The 13,470-nt window shown below is 34.7% G+C and overlaps 1 protein-coding gene across 2 annotated transcripts in view; it reads left to right on the forward strand.

Annotated features, from left to right (window-relative positions):
• Positions 1 to 13,470, forward strand: part of bru1 (bruno 1) — a 247,314-nt gene that overhangs the window by 7,009 nt on the left and 226,835 nt on the right. Inside the window, exon 1 of one of the 2 annotated variants that reach the window (XM_066404801.1) lies at positions 7,635 to 7,854. The exons of the other annotated variant lie outside the window; for it this stretch is intronic. The gene's annotated coding sequence lies outside the window, so the exon portion shown is untranslated. Of the gene's footprint in view, positions 1 to 7,634; positions 7,855 to 13,470 lie in introns of those variants that run through there. 2 annotated transcript variants of the gene reach the window in all.

Raw genomic sequence — 13,470 nt, forward strand, 5'->3', positions numbered from 1 at the left:
GTACTATTAATAAGTAGGGATAAAATCACTTAAAGCTCGCCCAAATTAACTTTGCGGATAATTTGTTGCGTGTACCGACAGAAGATGCATTTAGCGAGACCGAAATCACACTAAAATATTAAAAGTATGGAAGGACATACAGTCCATGACAAATTTGAAAAATAAGGGAGGTTTTTGTCTTTTGTCTCTTCTTGATGGTCACTAATGGGTTCCACATGTCCATGGCGCCAGGCATGTTTGCCCAGGATCATATGTCACATAAAATGGGATAAAGTGCAGATGGTTACATAACTCATGTACTATTGAGGTACTAAGTCAATCTGTTTACTGCGCATTCCAATGCCTTATCACTTCACCCGCAACGTGGGTGAGCGACCCTCATAAGGGCCATAAAAAACAACCCTGACGAAAATAAACTTCTCTTCCTCGGTCACGTTCAGTGCGGCGTTGCCACTTACGTTTTTTTTTACCGCTTAAGTTATTAATTAAGTTTTCAATTGCTTTTAGCAATGTTATTGTTGAATTATTTTAAGTTTTTTTGTTACGCGTCAAACAACCAAAATGTGTCAAGTACATTTTTCCACATTTTATTCAAATTTTAAACCTTATTATAGCTTTTCGGTTACCAACTTTGACATTTTTTTTTGAAAAAACTATTAGGTTTTCGACCCCTGTTGTAAGGAACTTTTTTGTTCAAAATGATGTTCTTAATCACTGGTTAAATTTACGAAAGTTATTTCACTAACACCCTGTATACATTTACTTTTAAAAAACCGCAACACCAAGAAGAACACATCGTATGTAGTTGAAATTTTGGTATGATGTTAGATTTGTAAAGAGAAAGAAATGATTAAAATTTCGAGTTTGTATCTTAATGCGATATGAAGTTTTTCTTTACTTGTTTATCTGTGACGACCATTCTTTTCGCAACTTTTTTTAGAGGTAGATAGCGATAAAAATATTATTATTCATATCAGATTTAATGTTTGATAGTGTAAAATGCCTCGTGTTCGCCAAAATGCAGTATACCGCCAAGTAACTTCCTTTGAAAGGGGAAGAATTGTTGGCATGCACTAAGCAGGTTTATTTATTCGTCAAGATTGGGTCGAAACGCATCAACAGAGCTTGGAGAGATTGGTCTAATGAAGGGTTAGTAAATGGTAATTGTGGTAATGGTCGCCTAAGAATGACGAACCAACGAAAAGATCGATGACTTCGTCATTTAGCGACAGGCGCCCCGTTTGAAACAATCCTATCTCTTGGTGCTAACTGGGTAGCCACACCAGATCGAAGAGTCTCCCTTAGTACGATTTATCATAGAATTCAAAGTTTCGGACTAACTTCATATCGTCTTATGCGTCGGCTTTTATTAAGACGAGACCACAGGGTGGCCTGACTGGTGTGGTGTCGTCTGACGGTATAATAGGTGGATGAGTAGAGAAGGATCATCTTTAGTGATGAGAGTCGATTTTGTTTATGACGTACGAATGGACGGTTACGTGTTATAAGGCGCAGTGGAAAGCCATTAAATTTGGATTTTGTGGAAAGGCACCATTTTAGTTTAATACCAGGTGTCATGATTTGGGGTGTTATCCAGTATGGTAGTCGATCTCCTCTTGTTTTACATTTGTGGTCGCTTAAATCCTCAAAGATACATTAATAATGTCTTAGAACCGGTTCTTATACCATACATGTGCGACCATCCTGGAAGCACATTCCAACAGGATAACGCGCGACCACGTGTAGCCAAAGTTATTTTGAAATATTTGGAAGCCGAAAATTTGAATATCTTGCTTTGACCGGCTCGATCTCCAGATTTATGCTCAATAGAGCAGGTATGGGATATAATGGGTCGGATATTTCAACGTTTAGCTCGTCTTCCAGAGATCATAAATGAACTCTACGACTAGATACAGATTGCCTGGGATACAATATCACGGGAAGATATTCACAATTTAATTTTGAGCATGTCACGTCGCTTATAGGAGTATATTAATTTAAGGTAAGATACCACCCATTATTAGTTTTTGTACTTATTCATAAAAATGTTTTTTTGATATTTTGATCGTTTTTATCTATCACTCAACCCAACGTTGTGCCAAAATTTCAAACGTGCACGATGTATTTTTCTTGGTGTTGCGTTTTTTTTTAAAGTCAATTTATATTAAGTACTCAATAAGTAATTCACTTACTAATCCAACCAATCTTTTTCAAAAAATGTAGATTTTTTGTGTTATACTGTTGTTAACTATCACCTTGTAAAGAACTTTTTCTTACAAGTACGTGTGCGTTAAAATGTAAATTTTACTGCCTTCTGTAAGCTTAATTTTGAGCGGTAAAATATTTAAGCGCGCAAGAACAATAAAAAGCTTTACCGCGCACTTTGCTACTACGGTTTTGATTCTGACACGTGCCAATTTGTAAGCGCACAAAAATAATGTTTTAATAAAAACAATACAAACTGCAGATGGAGACAAACACATCTTTATATAACAAAAATACTCACATTACACGCAAACTTATGCTTTGACTTCATTGGTAATTATGGAGAATTTATATTTCCTCTATTGATACTCCTACTATGTAGTAAATATTGACAGGTTGTTAGAATCTCTTTGGTAATTGCAAGTTGTGATTTTTTTCCATAGGAGAATATTAAAAATTATTAGGAATAATTGAAATTAGAAGGACAGGTTTTGATTTATGCATGAGCACATGTTTAGTGTGAATGATCACAAGAAATCTGTGTAATATAAAAAAGAACACAAAAAGTTTACCAAAAATACAAATCCAGTAGAAATGTCACAATTAGTTTCCATGTCTGCAGAAGAAATGGCCCTGTGCATACAAATAGGAATAATTTCCAAGCCAACGACACTCTAGTGGATAAACTGAAAGATGAGGGAAAGAGAGCATTGTTAAGATTTTACTATGTTTTTTAAGAGGCGAATTAGAAAGTTTTTATACGAAAATAGATATTGTTGAGATTTTTAAGAGTTGTTATGATCAGGGTAATTGATGAGTTTTGCTAAAGTATTCAGGTGTAATAAGTATAATTGAAACTAAACTAGTCAGTCAATCAACTTAATGAAAAAATCAGAAAAAACATCAGACAAAACATATATATTTTTAATATATAACAGAGCGTTTAGGTTCATTCGGTGTAAGGGTACTGGTGCATATTCCTCCCTCGGCACTTACAAAAAAGACGAATAATATGCAGAACAAGGTGAAATAAAAAGTGAATATGAAAAGTTGCAGGGAAGGGTATATAATAAGAAAAAAGTAAATACATTACTTCTTCTAATCTTACTCGATTTTGTCTGATTCTAGTATTACGCATTCGCTGGAAGCATATAAAAATGTTGAAAAACTCATAACCTAGATCATTCTATAAATAATAGCGCAGAGGACCAGTTTTTCGAATAAACCGGATTTAAGATTTATTTTGGATAGTTTAGGTTAGTTCTAAACAACACTGCCCCTAAATACTGCTTTAGCCGGCTCATGAGGAGATTTATGCAGGAAGATTATCCACATAAGTATCCTTCACCGAAACTATGTATTTATAATGTTAGAGAATTGTTATTTCCTACTCTTCTTCTAACTTACGTAGCTATCATACGCCCTTAAAATTTTTCTCATTGTTGTACAGCCAATAGACTAGTCAGCACCAGGCCCTTACCATCGACTAGGCCGACATTCATACGTTCAGGAATGAATAATTCCTATTCGTACCATGAAGTATAGTGAGTGAACTGGTATAAGTGGACTTATACTTTATAACATTTACAAAAATTTTCATAAGTAAGCAACAAGCCAAATCTTAATCCTTCGAAAGTATTTAAAAATAGGATGTCAAAGATATGTGTCTATATTCTTTGATTCATATCAAACTCGATTAGAAAATCGTATTCAAAAGCTAAATTTTAGCAAAAGTTTTAATCAGTATAATATTCCTACCATTGATTGAATTTTAAATTTTCTGGATTTTTGATTAGTTAATTACTTGCAGCACCACTAGTGTCTAAGTAATTTTCGGAAATTTATTTGAGAGCGTGAATTTTCCTAAAATAGTCGTCGTCGAAAAGACATTTCAGGAAACCAATTCAGGCACGTATCACATTCGGTAAGAAAATTTTGCATTTTTCTTTGTTATTGCTTTATAGTTATTAAGAGAATGACATATAGTTATTACTTTTTAAATTGAACTGAATAAGAATATATGAGTGGAATTCAGTTCTGAATGTCATGCGAATTTTTGAACTGAGACCAGGCATTAATTTAAAACAAAGGAAACAAAACGTAGAATGGTCTCATGATATTAGTGATCAAATCCAAAACCGTAATAAATTATGATTATCCTGGTGTTTCTCTCACTTACAAAATTATCAATTTTCAATACCACCTTTGCAATATAGAGGTTATCTATATAAATAGCAGGAGTGCTACTATCTCAAATATTCTGTCTGATTGGGGCACTTTCACCGCACATTAAGCATTGAAACATATTGGTGACAAGTTTTTAATGATATTTGTAAAACTTTTTGAACCTATGATTTTCGTATTTTGAAGCTGCTAAAACAGTGGAAGCAGTGCACCAGGACACAAATTATTTTTTTCAAGGTGGTTCTAATTTATTTCATTTGTCTGTTTTTTTTGTCTTCTTTTCAAATGTAGTACGAAAGCATAAAGCGCGAATTTTCTTGTAGATATGAAAAAATTGCATGATAGAGTGGATTTATTCAGCATCCTTGTCGTGTTTAATGTCTCCAAGCAATTTCTCCGAAATCTCGAGAGGTTATTGTCAGTCCAAATAAAACGTTTTCCTCATTAATACACTCTGTCACAAACACTCTTGTTTATGAACTTTTTACAGCCAAAGTTAAGCTTAAGTAGTGCTCATGGGTTTAATATAGTTGGGTCGTGGAAACTTTAGAACTGAAAACGTACTCGGTAAGGGGCGAATTTTCGGGCAAAGCCAACTAAAATTTGCTTTTTACGAGCTTCGAGGATACATAAAAACTTTTCCACGGCAAATGTTTTTTATTATCTCAGGAACTGTAAATTGGCCCGCAACATAACTTCTTCCTTAATGAGTTGGCGCCCGCCTACACGGAAGTTTCCTTGACGTCACTCTTAAGAGTTTTTATTGTTTTTATCTCTTCATTATGTTCATCGCTTCTACGCCACTAAAATTACAAACGAGCGATACTAAACGTCGGATAAAGTGATTTCGTAAGAATTTTAAAGCGAAACTTGCAGCTAAGCGGTTTTGCGAAAAACATTATTAACAAGTCCCTAAAGCAGTTAAGTGTGGAAACAGCATTAACTATTTACACTTTGTGGCCGTTCGCCAACTTTGTACTTAGGAATTGTTTTACTTGCTACACCAGTATTACTGTTACCAGCAGGGAAAAGCTGTTGGAAAACTTTACATCTGAAACGCGATACTTTACCAGCTTTTGAAATCGAACCTCTCATGCAAATAAAATATTTTATATGCCAAAGCAGCAATACATCACCCAATCAAAGGAAATGTTTTCTGCAGGTTTTGCGGATTTCTTTCACCCCAAGTTTACTTATCTCCTCGATCCTTCAAGAACAACCGATTTGGTCGATACGTAAAGAAGAAACCCTGGTCGAAGCTCCATAATCTGGCATTTGTCGTTTATGCACAAAACGAGAATGTATAAATCTAAAAGGGCACAGGATTATAAATTAAAGCTGAAACGTCGAAATTAATTTTAGAGCTGGTGGATGCACGAAGCCCCAACTCATTCGTTCTTATTTTATTACATTTAATATCGCAACTTTAATGAAATAGAACAAGAACTCAGCACGAGCATATCTGGAAAATTAATGCTTAATAACTTTCGCAAACTTTATTCTAACATGACAAATAGGTAAAGTTTGCTCAAAGATATATCCACCTAAATTCACTCAGGTTTAATATTTGTTAATTAAAATTTAGTCAGATCAGGAATATCGATGGGGTAGGTAAATATTTAGACTTTCAATCGTATGACAAATTACCAATAAGGTTTAGGGTAGTAAGTTGAAGGGACAAATTGTAATTTTCGGTAAAGTAAATGAATTTCGTAACAAGTATTACCTCGGTAATAAAAAAAGGAACACTTGTGTCGAGCCACATCTCCTTAAATTAAATTATCAATAATTCACGGTGGGCTTTGCAATGTGTTGTAGTAAATTCTGCGGAGGCATATCCTACGTTTTTATGATCGCAATTCGTCCCAAGTATAAACGTTACGGTTCCCGAAAAACCAAATCGTAAAATGATGCCAAAGACTTTATCGTCCTAGAAAGGAGAAAGCTTAGTTGGCTAGGAACGCGGCGATATCAGGCTTTGTAGAGATGTACTATATGTCGGAAATCCAAGCATTCATATACCTAACTTGCTATACGTAATGAGAATGTGAGTAAGTTTACCCTAAAAGAGTCTCGAAATGAAACTTTTTCAAGTTGCATTGTCATGGGTCTAGAACCTCAATGGGGGAATCCAGGGCCAATCTATATCTGTTGGTTACAGCCATAAACAGTCTTCAGAAATTTTAGAATTTTTTGCGAAGGGGAAATCTGTTAGTTCTCGAGATATAGGTTAACTTTAATACAGATTTTCTCGATTTTGAAAATGCCTCGAAATTAGGGTTTTTCAAATTGTATTTTTAAAGTTTGACAGTCTCAACGGAGGTACCTAGGCCAAACCGTATCTATGAATTAAAGCGATAAACAGTCTTCAGAAATTTCTAAATTTTTCTAAAAATTTTCTAAAAAAGGGGAGTAGCTAGTTCTGGTTATCCGATTTACACATTGACATGTGACGTTGGGTACACGTTAATGGGTCAGTTAGTATTAGAAACTATACATTATGTCCGAAAATTACAATTTCCCTCTTTATCCGAAACTGCTCCTCACACGAGCTGCAGGTGGTTTTCATTAAGTATGCCAGACATAGGGCGAATTTCGTTATTCAAAGAGAGTTAATAATGTTGTCGTTATGGCACGGCGGATAAATTGCGGTCACTGCGGTCGCAAACTACCTTATAGCGGGGCGGTTTTGCTTTATGTGGGTCCCTAATTGACAGGGTAAGCTTGGTTATCTTTTCTGTTGATGAAATGCGCAAATTTAGTTGCTCGACCCCACGCGGTTGGCGTAATAAAAAAAATATAGCCCTTTCAGGCCAACCTTTAAATCATGCAAGTGCTCGATAAGTTTTACAAGCATAAGTATTCATATATCTTTGCGCCGACAAGTTCCCGGGGCAAACTTCCGTTTTATGACCAGACCCTCCAGATTAAGCAGTTTCGTGGTTACCATTAAGTTGGCAGTCTCCTGCATATCCCGTTCTAACACCCCGGTTAATACCCCTCGCGAAGATGGATCACTAAATGCACTCTAAAATATATTATACCTCCGCCTTGTACGTATATCCCTTGTAGATTAAACCCTTTTGTCTTTATATCCGTACGTGCCGCGAGATCCAGGTATAATACGTAGGTACGTATTCTCATTGCCGCAGCTTATTTATTAACTCAAATAAAATGCTAATGAAAGCATTTTGTTGCAGACGTTGTCAGCGGAACAAAAGACATGGCGAATGATAACGTTTTAATCTTTCGGGGTGCCCTCAAATTAAGGGCTAAATCATAAAAAATTACAGTAATAAAAAGTTGGTTGTCAGCCCTCAGGTGTGCAAAGTTTCCAAAGGCCCAGGTGCTGTTTGCATAGATGACGTTGCCAGGCGACGAAACCTGGCATTATTGTACCTCCCGTAATAATCCAGAGAAGCAAGATTAGTTGGATTATTTCCAGGGATAGGATATCTTGTTTAGGTAGGTACATCAACTTGGGATTATATCTATAACACAATTAATTTGATGAGGAAACTTAGAGGGTGTTTTTCTAACAGGGGCCATAGGGATTTCAATGCAGTGTATTCCGCTGGTGCGTTCAAATGAACAGTAGACTAAATTACGCCGCAACGTAGCAGGTCATTATTTGTGAAAGGGGAAGGGTTTCAGAAAAGAACGTACAAAATATTTTTTATTAAAAATTAAAAAACAAGGTAAAGAATAACAAAAATACAAACAAATAACAAAAAAAAATGCATTAAAATGGTTTTCATTTATTCTTGTTCGAAAACTATGTAAAAAACCTTCAAAGAGCTTTGACATTTTTCAAAACTGAACAGAGGAATCAAAAATTATTCCTTCCATTTTTCTTCAGTATTATTTAATGACCTGCTGGTACGCACTCTCCTGGCGGCCCTTACAAAGTTGTTTCTTAATGACTTTTTATGAAGTTTATAACAAATTCTGCGTTCCCATAAAAAAAAATGAATTCGTTATTTCAAGCTTCAGTAGACTCAGATTTCTATATCTGTGTTTGCATACCTCACCTTCAAACGTTGCTTTAAAAGTCCTCAAAGGAACTACAATAACAAAAATAATCAAAGGCCCCCGAATCGAGGAATTGACATGTTTAAGGGAAGAGTGCTTTTACAGCTAAGCTTTATGTATTCACGCTTCTGGGAAAACTTTGAAAGTTCCGGAGTTCGGCGTCCACAGCGACGTCGTTTTAAAGTCGTCCAAGGAATGCATAAAAGGATAACTGTGAAGTTTCAATTTAACTCCTCCAAGTACAGGATTTTTCTGCAGATAGACGCTACTTTTTCATTTCCTTTGCCGAGCGATATTCTATGCATGAATAAATTAACATTGTCAGAAATCACTTTTTGTCATCACTGTAAAGGAGCAGAAAGGTATTGAGGCGATTTAAACTTCCATTTCCGTCGTTCAGTTATCCTCCCACACAACGAAGGGGGATGCCTTTAAAAGAGCTGCTCGTTTATTGAAAATCGACGGGGTCTATCAATGGAATCCCGTTTTATAGGTTCCGTTTTGCGTGTCCGACAATTTCCAGCCAGCGGTTGACCATCAAGTTGACATGGATTACCCGCCGAACCGACGTAGTCCTCGGGATTTATTAAAAACCATTGCTGGTTGTGGAGAAAATTGATTTTTTTGGGGGAAAATCTTGATTTAACCCTAATTAAATTGAATTTTGCCGAATTTATGTCCTTTATTTATACATATGAAACTAACATTCCGTAGCAAGATGAGATTTTTGGTTAGGTGGAGTCTTATAATATGTTCTAATAGGAGGGCTATTCGAGCGAGCAGATTGGCCCAATACTAGGAGTATACTATTGGATTACATGGCAATTTGTTGCCATATGATATAATACCATATGCAAGTATTACTAGCTCAAGTCGAAAGATAGGAATTGTGCTAGTGGGAGAAGGACCGGATAGGTTTTAATATGTCCCTGATAAAGACCAACGAAGGCTATCGGTTAAAGTGGGCGGAGTCAGTCCAGCTGGCGTCTCCATTTCAATGTTTAGATTAGTATCGATTTTGCTGCGTTCATGGTGATGGAAATTTTTAAAAATATCAGAGCAAAAAGTCTTAATATAAATATATAGAGAAAAACGAAAACATAATAACTCTGCGTGTTAAAATTTAAATTCCTTGTGTTTTACCTACACCGGTCGATTTATTTATTTTCCGATATCGTTTTAAACGATAAAGCAATCGTTCGGTTTCGTTTATCAATTGAAGCCTTTGGTACAAAAAGGTGTTAACCAATTTTTTTTTAATTTTAGATTTTTGGCGCAAAAAGGTGTTAACCCCTTTCTTCATCTATTAGTAAACCTTAAAAGCGACACATGACACCCATTTCCTTTTTACAGGGAATTTTAAAAGCGTCATTTACCAAATAATCATAATTTATTCCTTCAAAAACGTGTTAACTCATAAAATTTATGGATAAAGGTGTCATCTCGGAATTGACACCTTTCTGCTCTATTAATCACTAATCCGTGGTTGTCTTTCTAGATTTAGTTCTATTGTGATTCGATTTTGTTTATGATTGGAGTTTTTGCCTATGTTAAAAAACTATAAGATTAGTGGTTTTCTGTGCTTCCGACTATTTTTTAAAGAAATTACAAGGTAAGATATATATTTATAGTGTGGAGATTTTGGATGGAACAGTCCATATAACTAAGATACCAAACATATGTGGTCAAAATCCTTGAGCACGTCGATTTTAATTTTTTCCTGCGATTTTTTTGATGGTAAATTCATGTATACAGGGTAGTCTAAAAATCAGGTACGACCACCAACTTTGTTTTTTAAACGAAAATACCTATTTTTTATTTTATTTTTGAATTCTACGCAAAATTCCAAGTGTATTTCATGTACCATATCCTATGCCTAAACGCAACAGATCCGAATTTCCGATTGAACATTGTTGACGTTGTTTATTTATCGTTTGTCCTAAAATTTTTTTATTAAATAAGCCATGGAATTATTTAAACCTAAATCTGCATGTCTTTATTGTTATTGTTTATTTTTGTTCAGTTTCTGTTTATGCCAAGTAGTGTTCTTCGTTGCTTTTGATTTATTGCAAAATGGTTCTCCATTTGACATAAAAATAGAGAACCGAAATTCTAATTATGAAAGGATGTGGAGCTAGACAATGTATACGTCAAGAGGTATGTGTTTTATTTAACAATAAATATTCAGATGATGGTCCTTTAATGCACTCCACAGTTTCTAAAATTTTAAACAAGTTTTCTGAATTAGGACATGTTAGAGACAATTTACAGCACCGGTCTAAAGTACCCGAAGAAGTGCAATGAAACGTTTTATTGCAGCTACAAGAAAATCCGCGTAATACATCGCGAGCAATGGCTGTTAATAATGACATCAGCCACACTTCTGTTCTAAAATATTTAAAAACTTATAAATGGCATCCATACAAATTACCACGAGTTGATTGGTCCACGAGTTAAATGCTGATGATCCTGATCGTAGAATTGAATTCTGTACTAACATGATGGGAGGATGAAATACTGATGCTATGGTTGTACTTTTGTCAACCGTATTATCTTTTCTGATGAAGCTACTTGTACACTTAATGGTGCAATCAATAGACAAAACTGTCGCCCCAGAATCCTCATTGGATGATGGAGGCTCACACTCAATTTCCAAAAAAGGTAAATGTTTAGACCGGAATAGTTGGCAGCAGAATTTTAGAACCCTATTTCATTGACGAAACATTAATGGATGAAAAGTATTTAGAATTGCTCATAGATCTTGTTGCTGCTCTTGTCGAGCTATATCCAAATGAGAATCATCCTGATATTTCCAGTGATACTTTGATATGGCTTCAACATGATGGAGCACCCCCTCATTATCGCGTTGATGTTAGGGCTTATTTCAATGACATTTTTTCTGGACGATGGATTGGGAGACGAGGGGTAATTGAATGGCTGGTACGATAACATGACTTCACGCCTTTATATTACTTTTAATGGGGATATCTTAAGAGTGAGGTATACTTTAACCATCCAACAACTATCGAAGCATTAAAAGAAGAATCCGTAACGAAATAAGAACAATTGCCCCAGCAATGCTTCAAAATATCAAACAGGAGTTCATTCATCGTCTTGCTTACTGCCAAGAAGTAGGTGGGATCCAATTTAAACATTTAATTTAATTGTTGCTTGATGTTTTATTTTGTATTAAATCGGTCCTTTTCAGGATCAAAGAAATTTTAAAAGAAATCAAAAGTTTTAGTTTTTGATATGTTCAATCGCAAATTTCTCGAGACCTGTTGCGTTTAGGCATAGGATATGATACATAAAATACACTTAAAATTTTGTGTAGAATTCAAAAATAAAATAAAAAATAGGTGTTTTCATTTGAAAAAACAAAGTTGGTGCTTGTACCTGATTTTTGGACTATCCTGTATACATGAATTTACCATCAAAAAAACCGCAAGAAAAAATAAAAATCAACGTGCCCAAGGATTTTGGCCGCATATGTTCGACATCTTAGTTATATGGACTATTCCATCTAAAACTTCCACACTGTATAATACTGTAAAATACACATTACACTATAAAATAAAGAAATAATTGTTTTTATCTATTTAATCATTTTTGCAAAAAGGTGTTTTTTTAAAACCTAACCTCAAATTAGTTAACAAGTAGTGCACTTTGCCTATAATATGAATGTTTGGAAGATAATATGGAATTTTTTGTAGATGGAAGACCGGACAAAGAAAATATTTGCTTTGCTCTATCTTCAAAATTTAAGTAAGGATAATGATTCATCTGACGACCCCTTTAAAAATTCCGGTTCTGAATCTATCCCCACAGACGCTGATAGTTATGGACGATGGGACTAAGTGGTCTTCAAACAAACAAATAACTATTATGGTTATTCGTCAGATACAAGTGAGTTTTGAGAACAGACTAAGAAATTTTGCGGATATAGTCTTACTGTAAAAAAAAATACAGTGACCTATATAAAATATCGTGTTTTTTTCTATTTTAGGCGATTCCGACTAGGAGCCACTTAACATAAAGAAAGCTAAACTTCAAGATCAAATAATATTTACACTCTCAATTTTCAATGAAACTAAATCTAAGACAAACACTGAACCTGCTGAAGAAATAATTATTGAAGGTGTTGAAGACGAGATAACAGGAACTTTTTTGACTGGAACAAGTATAGCGTTTTATTTAAGTAACGTTACTGTTCAGGTATATCTTTTGTTCTATACTTAGAGCGAGTTGTAGAAGAGAGACCGCTGGTGGCAAGAAAGAAAAAATCTAGAAAAAGGAAGTCGTATCCAAAAAGTTGGAAGCGAAATGAAACGAAGGAGAAAAAAATCAGAGGCAAAGTATATACGACATATAAACGGATCGAGATTGCAGAAAAGCTTCCTTGCATTAGGAAATCACTCTGTGGTGAAAAATGTCAGTTTACATGCGACCAAAAATTTTCTAACGATATGAGAACGTGTCTATGTGAAAATTATTATCGTTTAGATAATAATGAAAAAACACTTACTTTTTTGAGATTATGAAACCGTTTGATGTTAAACAGCCATCTGGACGATTAAAAAGTCATCAAAAGTTTTTCAAAGTAGACGGTGATCATTGGCAAGTGTGTAAGGTAGCTGTTATGTCAATGTTAGACGTTGGACGTAAAAAGCCGGATTTAACAAGAGATCCGATATCTACAGTAGTTTCAACGAATCAATCAATGCACGTCATCACCTGATATCAAGCAATGGTGTCAGAGTTTGAAAAAGTTGAATATTTTCATAACTCAAAGCGGCAATTACTCAAGCATAATAATAATTTAGTAAATAAATCCCAATAAAATTGAAATTTATGTATTTATAAATCGCTAATATTAGTCACCTATTTTTATATTCCTATATGGAACTATTATTATAAAATAATTTTTTTGAGTAAACTTGGCAACACTTTTTTGTCTTGTTACATATTTTCTTTGAATTGAAGGTTGTTAACAATTTGTATAGATTTTTGATTTCGTGTGATCCTCCTATTTGCAATTTGAAAATTAGT

This window comes from Euwallacea similis, chromosome 36 (assembly GCF_039881205.1).
Source record: "Euwallacea similis isolate ESF13 chromosome 36, ESF131.1, whole genome shotgun sequence".
NCBI lineage: Eukaryota > Metazoa > Arthropoda > Insecta > Coleoptera > Curculionidae > Euwallacea > Euwallacea similis.